The following is a 9,570-nucleotide window of genomic DNA, read 5'->3' on the forward strand; positions in this document are numbered from 1 at the left end:
AACAGAAAAGAAAACATGGGAGCGGTGGAGATGAGGAGGTGTCGGCGTTCTGGCGATTTACTCGGAAGGCTTCAGTAGAAGCTGCTGGGAGTCCCAGCAGCTTCTACTGAAGCCAGTCCCCAACTCCGGAGACTTCCGGCCGGGGACTTCGGGTGGCAGTATACGCCGTGAAGTGGTTTGCGGCCTGCCAGTAAACCCAAAGCAGAAGAAAAAGAAGTGACGTCAGCGGCTTCATTTGCGTAATCTTCCCTCAGGGAACTAATTCCGGTGTGAACGCGATCTGCTCTTTAGTTCCATGGGGGAACTAAGTGCTGGGAACTAAGTGCTGGGAACTAAGTACGACAAAGTACTTGGTGTGAAAGCGGCTGTAGTTTCCCACATGTTTAGCTACTAATTTTAGCCATTGTTCTTGTAAAAACCAAAAAACAATGATGCATAACAGGTTATGCTACATCAATCACTCACTGATAATAATAGAACATTTCCGGATTCCTGAAAAGCTTCTTCTTCTGTGTTGGAATGGAAAATATTCCAGAAATCTTGACCGTAAACAAGTTTAACAAGCTGCAGCTCCTTTCCAACAAACCTGACATCCCTCTTTGTTAGTCACAGAAGAAGATGCAACTTGCAACAATAGCACGAAAGACATTTCGTAAAACTGATATTGTATTTATCGTATCGTACAAAGCAGGTTCAAAGTAAATGCTTTAAAACTATAAAACGTCAACACAAGTTCAAAAATCCATACGTCTTTGGGTCAAATTAGGACAAAAGTTCTCAGTTTTCTGCAACTCTTTTAGTTCATTGGTAGAAGTCATGTGTTCATTGCGTTGGTGTCATGAGTAATTGCTCATTTATTTTTGAGTGCCAAATAGCTGCTCCATCATGCTGGTAACTCGGGTTTATTTAATTTAACTGACTTCCTACTTCCTTAAACAAAGAAACGAAACTCTGGCAACATTAACTAAGTGTGTTATAATAAGCCATAATGTTTGATGAAGAACAGATTAGAACAGGATTAGTTGATAACAAACTTCAGGTCAGCAGGGTACTAAACACGTGTGCTATGTCTCTGAAAACAAGGATATGAAAAGCTTTCATTCACACCGACCTAATGAGTGCACTGAGCTTAATGCAAACACAGAAATGCACAAACAACAACCTGCTGCTACACAAACAGACTCAGATCAGATGACTGGCTGTAGGCCCAAGGCAAACACGTTGCATGCACACATGTCATGCTGCAGGACATAGCACCTAGTAGCTCAGAGTGTTTTCACAGGGGTTTTCTTTATTGTTCATTAAAGGTCCCCTATTATGCAAAATCCACTTCTTCATGTCTTTTCTACATCAACATGTGTCCCCTCTTCTTCATGTCTCTTCTACATCAACATGTGTCCCCTCTTCTTCATGTCTCTTCTACATCAACATGTGTCCCCTCTTCTTCATGTCTCTTCTACATCAACATGTGTCCCCTCTTCTTCATGTCTCTTCTACATCAACATGTGTCCCCTCTTCTTCATGTCTCTTCTACATCAACATGTGTCCCCTCTTCTTCATGTCTCTTCTACATCAACATGTGTCCCCTCTTCTTCATGTCTCTTCTACATCAACATGTGTCCCCTCTTTCTTCATGTCTCTTCTTCATCAACATGTGTCCCCTCTTCTTCATGTCTCTTCTACATCAACATGTGTCCCCTCTTCTTCATGTCTCTTCTACATCAACATGTGTCCCCTCTTCTTCATGTCTCTTCTACATCAACATGTGTCCCCTCTTCTTCATGTCTCTTCTACATCAACATGTGTCCCCTCTTCTTCATGTCTCTTCTACATCAACATGTGTCCCCTCTTCTTCATGTCTCTTCTACATCAACATGTGTCCCCTCTTCTTCATGTCTCTTCTACATCAACATGTGTCCCCTCTGTGTAAAGAGATTCTGAACGTTTCAGGAAAAAAGATTCTTTCTTTTTGTCCTGATCCATTTCTATAAAAACCTGTCTGAAAATGAGCTGATCAGATGTTGGCCACTTTGTGATGTCATAACGATGTTTTGTCTTGTGTAACCATTAGCCAATCAGCAACCAAGGTACCCCCCCCCCCCCCCCCACCTTATCATCTGAATCTCCTCCATAGAGCACCATTGTAGTTCTTTTTACCCAAATCTCTCTCAGAGGGCCGTGGGGAGGGGCTCCTTATTTTCATCTAAGTAACAGACAGAGAATCAGCACTTTTGAAACAGGGCTGAAACAGAGGGGATTATGGGATGCTGCAATGATCTGTTTGGTGTTTGGAGCCAAACACTTCAGAGACATGTTTTGTATATATCTGAGACCTATAATATATTGATGAAAAACAGTATAATAGGGGACCTTTAAGTACATGCGTGAATTGAAATGATCTCTTTTAAAAACACAGGAACCAGAAGGCTGACATTTAGGTGCTGTTGTGTTTATATCACAGCCACAGAGAGGTCCACTGCGAAATCGGCATGGACTGTAACCTATCGTGACATTTTGATAACTTCCTCTTGATGTCAGTACAGCGTTTGAGTGATCGTTGCCGACACTTTTTTACACGAGTGTGGAAATTAACAGCATTATAAATCATTAACTAGCTTTCTATCAAGGTCATATGTCAAATAATTAACTTGTAAAAATAATAGATTGCATTGTAAAACAGAGGTTAAAAGAGACCTTGCTTATTTGATCAGTTGAATTGATTAAATATAGATAACTTTTCAATAACTAGACATTTAGATTATGTAATTTAAGAGAATATGCTGGGTTTCGAAGAATAAAACTGGGGGTCTTCTATAAGATTATTTTCTTCTTGTTTAAGTTTCAAACATTTCCCAAAACAACTGAACACATTTTACAAGAGGACACATTTGGTCGGGACTATTTTTGGCGGTGGATGAAAACACATTTTGTGCAAAAGTACGTTTTTTTCTGGCTCTAGGATGGTGTATGTGAGATTGGATCAAAATGAAATACAGTGTGTGTTCTCAAGGTGTTACTAAGATACATTCATTGTTGGTTTTGATCTTATCATTGGAAAATGTTGGCAATAAGTAAACAAAATATTGATTATTGGTAGCTTTTTAATAACTACACATTAAGCAGAGGTAATATAAGTAAATTCGCTGAAGTAAAGAGTAAGATTGGTGTTTTTCTATAGATGTATTGTCTTATAGTTTGAGTCTAAGACAACTGGAGTTTTTATCAAGTTGTTATCAGGGTTTGTTCAAGAAAAATATAGTATGAAGGCAATACTGTAGCGCTGATCTTGTATATAAGATATATCAATTATTGCGAAGACATGGCGCTCGGCAACCCTGTCTCCTAAAAATTACGTTCCCACAGAACTAAACTGCATTCTCAATTACGTTTAGCAAGAAACGTATTTTCTCCCACATTACGTTTGTTATGAACGTATCTCAAATACGTTTATTTTCTACATATCTTCTAGAAACATATTTTCTCCCGTGGGAGAAACATAAATAAATAAAATACAGTGTGTTTTCACGGTTATGAAGGAACACTCTCACAATAAAGAGGAATGAGACATATCGGACGTTGGCTGCCGGTGATACTTGTTGGTTCGACTCTTATCTAGGATTTGATGCCATAAGAAAAATAAAGACTATCTGTTACTTTATCCTTTAAGATGTTGCTCAAAGGAACTTGAGACACTGGTTGTTTATGGTCCCATTCGCTAAACTGTTAAACCTCTTTACTGGTTTAAAGAAACTTTGATTGAATTCGACTGTAGTAGGATTAGGATGCTAAAACACTGGATTAAGCCATCGAGACTAAAAAAGAAAAAGAAATCACAAATATTTACGATCGAGCTCAAATCCATGTGATGAGCATCCATGGCAGAATATGAGTGGATTATCTTTCTGAATAGTGTTTTCCGTACAACAGTGAGCAACCTTTTTCTTTGTCTCTGTGACTAACAACACGTTACAGAACAGCTTTCTTTATGGTTCTGTGAAGGCTGGAGCTTCTTTGGTTATCAGCTGAGCGCTTATTTTGTCTGTGCTGTAATCCCCCCCCCCCCCCATCGTCATCCATGGGGGAGGATGACAGATTCCAGCCCTGACCCAAATTCACAGATAGGCCTTGAGAGACAAAACAATACCAAAAGCTTACAGAAAAGCCCCTAATTACCTTATAGGTGTGTACGGGCTCTTTTTGGCGTGCGATAGGGGATCCACTGAAAACAGTAATTTCATCTGCTTGGTAAAACATCCATCAAACCCAATAACAACTTCAGTCCTGACACGCGGTCATTCGCAAGGTATCAGTTTAGGAAAATGTACTTAAACTTAAACTCCCACTGTACATTTCACATTTATGTTCAATTTGATATTGAATAATCCATTTCGATCCAGCTTATTGGTTATGAACAAGACTTCACTTTAAACATATTCTTAGATAGAAATACCTCATTTTGAGTTATTTAGACACAATTAACACTTATAGTTTCATGTCTTGTTACATAAGAATAGATCATATTTGTTACTGGACATTTGTATTTCCACATATTTTGTAACTTTTGTATTCTATTTTATTTCAGAAATATTTTGGACTGTTTGTTTCTAGTGTCTTAATTTCTCTTATGGGTTAGGGTTATTGATTGCCTTGTTTTTTATGCTGCTGCAACGCAAAGATTTCCCAAATTGGGATCAATAAAGTACTAATCTCTCTATCTCTCTATCTCTCTATCCATCTATCCATCTATCCATCTATCTATCTACATGTCACTTGTTAGACGCTTTTATCCAAAGTGACTTACATACATTCAGTACTGTGGACAATCCCCACAGGAGCAATTTGGGGTGAAGTGTCTCAGGGACACAAAGACATGCTGACTGCAGTGGGACTCGAACTTGCTACCCCCTGATATAAAGTTCAGCGCACTATTCCACTGAGCCACAGCCTCCCATCTATCCATCCATCCATCCATCCATCCATCCATCTATCTATCTATCTATCTATCTATCTCTCTATCTATCCATCTATCTATCCATCTATCCATCCATCAATCTATCTATCTATCTATCCATCTATCTATCTATCCATCTATCTATCCATCAATCTATCTATCTATCTATCTCTCTATCTATCCATCTATCTATCCATCTATCCATCCATCAATCCATCAATCCATCTATCTATCCATCTATCTATCCATCTATCCATCCATCCATCTATCTATCTCTCTATCTATCCATCTATCTATCCATCTATCCATCCATCAATCCATCCATCAATCCATCCATCAATCCATCTATCTATCCATCTATCTATCTATCTATCTATCCATCTCTCTATCTATCCATCTATCTATCCATCTATCTATCCATCTATCTATCCATCAATCCATCCATCAATCCATCTATCTATCTATCTATCCATCTATCTATCCATCTATCTATCTATCTATCCATCTCTCTATCTATCCATCCATCTATCCATCTATCTATCTATCCATCTCTCTATCTATCCATCTATCTATTTATCTATCCATCTATCTATCCATCAATCCATCCATCAATCCATCTATCTCTCTATCTATCCATCTATCTATCTATCTATCTATCTATCCATCAATCCATCCATCTATCCATCTATCTATCTATCCATCTATCTATCTATCTATCTATCTATCCATCCATCTATCTTAACAGCAAGATATCCCATATGAATTTCAAGTAACGCACATCATGTTAGATATTCCTAATTTTCCATACTGTTAAATATGTATATTTTGCACATTTCTGCTCAATGCTACCTTTTTAATTAATGCTTGGTTGGTTACTTTAAATTCTGATTTAATGCACCTATTTGATGAAATGTGGCTCAGGCAGGGGGGGAACAAATGGGCGTCTACCAATCAGAGGGTCAGTGGTTCAACCGTCAACAAGTGTCCTTGGGCAAGATACTTAACCCCAAATTTCATAAGATAAAAGCATTAGCTAAATGATATGTATTTTAGTGTAATATTTGACTAATAAGAATAATTGTTCATGTTTCAAACTCAAGATTCAAAGGCTTTATTGCCATATGCACAGTAGCTACAGTGTAGTTTTGTAAAGGAAAAAGATTCTTATTGAACTTGTTCTATTCTTGTAATGTTATTTTCTTTTAATAAATTGTATATAAGTCTTTTAAATAGCTTTTAAAGAGTTCTTTTTGACAAGTTAATTCCTATAATCATGCACTATTATACACCAAAGCATATTCCTTTTTTGTGTAAACCTACTTGGCAATAAATCTGATTCTGAGAAGCATCAAAAAGGCTGATTTAACTGGGGAGCTCCCTACCTGTAATTTAGTATTACTGTACGAGTGAGAAGCGGAAAGAAACAGAAAATGAAAGTTAAAGTTCGGTGTAGTAATCTTGGATATATTACGTATTTTGGAAATTACCTAAAAGCCGTTTCATGTTCAGAAGCAGCAGTTAATGTGAAGTCTTGTTTGTTTCGGGGGATTTATAATCTTCTCATCCAAGGCGCTATAAAATGATTAAAAGATTTGAGCTGTGGCTTGTAAATATAATCACCTCCATCTATGACTACACCTGGGGAAACCATTTCTTCTCACGAAACACACATTTTGTGGAATCACTTGCTGGGTTGAAGCTAGCTTGTGTCCAATAAAGACTTCTATCGTTTTTTGGTTTAATTCGCATTAAAAGGGAAACTACACCGATTTTACTAATAAAAGTGCATTTGACTTATTTTAGGAAAACTGTTTCTTTTTGCTTCGGAGGGAGCGGCGCAACATTTGATAATTGGCCTTAAGTGATGTTACTTAGCTACTAAACTACTACTAGCATAACACACCCCAACTCTAACCAAACAGTTTGTGGTTAATCTGCATTGTGGGAAATGTAGGCCCAAAAAAGGACAAATAGTGTGGAATTAAAGAAAATGTAATCAAAATATTGCTTAGTAGATGTTTTTGTTTGCATTGCTGCCAGAAAGGAACAACACTTGACTCTAAATGCGTGTTGTAGTTGTGTGGTCTGAACACAATCCAGGCACAGCATTTTTCGGGCCTGAACAACCAAAGAAACCCTCAATAAACCAATTTTCGAGCCTAAAGTTGATGACCTGTGTGAAGCTAAAAAACAAACTTTTCAACCCGGGTTCTGAAAACAAACCGTAGGTGTGATCAGGCCAAGTGATAAAATCATTGAATTTTCCGTGTCGCCCGTCTTTGATGCTCGTTGACAGCTGGTGTTGTGGCATTAAAAGACTGAACATATCAACATATTTGATCTTTGCGGAGGACTGATCAAACAGTATGAGCTAAAAAGAAGTGATTAAAATCATTTTACATCCACATGTGATTGTGTTAGGTTAACATGATCAAGTTAATCTTCTATAATATTGTTAATTTGTAAATTCAACATGTATATTTTCTACTTTCTTGTTTATTTCTTGTCTTTTAATTGTTATTGTACATTGCCATGTCTTTTTATGCTGCTGCAACACAAACATTTCCCAAATTGGGATCAATAAAGTTCGATCTTATCTTATCTTAAGTCAAACTGCTTTGAATGAAGAAGTTGAACACGTAATGACCAGCTGTCAGCAGGGTGAGAGACAATTGATTTACGGGTCAGAAAAACACATTCTGGTTTGAGACTTGACGTAAATATTGTTCCTATACAGTACGTAGGCTGTTGAGCCGTGTTTTACCATTTGTTGGGTTTTACCCTTTTGTATAGAAACATCGCTAAAACCTAAAACCTAGCCCACACACTGTTTATGGACGATGGGAACACCTTTAAGCCTTTTTGAATAGAATATTTGAATGTGTAATAAATTTAAGTCCTATTTGTTCGCTTGATTATAGATTAGAAAATCAAAATGAATAAATACATGCCATTTGTGCGGTTCTTTGAGCTGTAATCTGTTCAAAAAGGGGTCAAAAATGGAAAAAATACACCAACTATTCATATAATCATGGTTGGACGTACTGGGTGTTGCTTAAGATTGCATGAAAAGTCAGTCCTTCAACCAACTTTAAACCACTTTTGTTGGGCTGTCGGTTAACGTACAACAGATTCTTTATATTTCTGGGCCAGAATCAGATTCTATTCAATACAAAAAGGACAAAAAAATAGTTTTACTTTCAGAAAAAGGCGATAAATATCTTTCGGGGCCCAATACACCAATTAAGGTGACGTCCCTTTGCATCGGCACTCTAATTGAACCACTTTATTGTCCCTGTTCAAATGAATTCATGACACCTTTTTTGTTTTTACACACTGCAAAGAACCTGCCCGGACTAGAACAGACTTATTCCACCTTGCTTTCATTAGTCATGTTGTCTAAATGGTAGACATTAAGGTATGACTCATCGTGTTTGTTCCTTCGGCAGCACTGACAAACCTTTTCCTGACAACCAAAAAAATGTGTGGTTTGGCCTGAGTTGCATCTTCTAAACTCAAGTACTGAGATTTGCACCGCTGTGATTCATTCCTAAAAGGTCTGCGCTCATTTTTGCTGACCGAGTGCTGATCCTAGCTTCATTTGAGCGGAGGGGGGTATAATTATCCTACTGGTGGTGATGAGGTAGTTCCTCAAACTTCTGCTGAAATAAGCATTTCAACACACTCATTCATTCAGACGTCGCCATGGCAAAAAAGAAAACATGTGATCCCAAGACGCATGACTGTAAGTTTGAATGGATAAAAATGACAATTGGTCATCTGCATTGTTCCGACCACATGCCGGACTTCTCTAAATAACCACATGAAAGGATGACTATCAGCAGCACAGTGGGGTTTTTTCTGAACACAATGCACTCTTCTTGACGAGTTCAATGGCCTTTTGAAGCACTGAGATTTACAGATTGCTGTGAAGGAGGAATGTTGGAGGCTTCAGACGTCAACAAACCACCATCAATGCTAAGCAAACATCGTCTCCAAACAAAAAAGGGGGCTGAGGAGCTGTAACTGACACTGATCATTTGACCCTCTATCCACCTGAAGGGTTATCCAGACATAACAACATCACACCTTGGAGCAATGAGGTCAGACATGCCCGGGCCTGTCACAGTTTGACCCCGATTTACCAGAAGTCAATGGAAACATGACATTCTAGTGCTAATGTATCTTCCGTGACTCTAAACATGGAAATATGTGACCTACATCTCAGGTGTTTGTCGCCCACTTTCATTGTTTCGTAGTTCCTTAACAACTGTGTCATCAACAAGAGGACACAATGAGCCTAAAGGTTGGAATTAGCATCCCTACTTTCGCTGTCCACTATTCAAATGTGTCTTTTTGAATGAGTTGAGGTGTGTTCACATGTGCAGAAGAAACATGGTTGACCTGACTAGGAAATCAGAACCTGTTTACTGGCACTGCTATAACCTGGTTACTGTAAAAGATGTGGTTACATGCAGCTGGTCAGGAATCAGGTGTTACCCTAAACCACATTTTCAAAACCAAAGTCAGCATATTTTCTATGTCATTGGGTTAGAAATTGAATCTTTGAAACATTTGAGATAACAGGAGTAAAGCTTTGTTTTTTGTTCAAATGCAGA

This window comes from Trematomus bernacchii, unplaced genomic scaffold (genome assembly GCF_902827165.1).
Source record: "Trematomus bernacchii unplaced genomic scaffold, fTreBer1.1, whole genome shotgun sequence".
NCBI classification, from domain to species: Eukaryota; Metazoa; Chordata; class Actinopteri; order Perciformes; family Nototheniidae; genus Trematomus; species Trematomus bernacchii.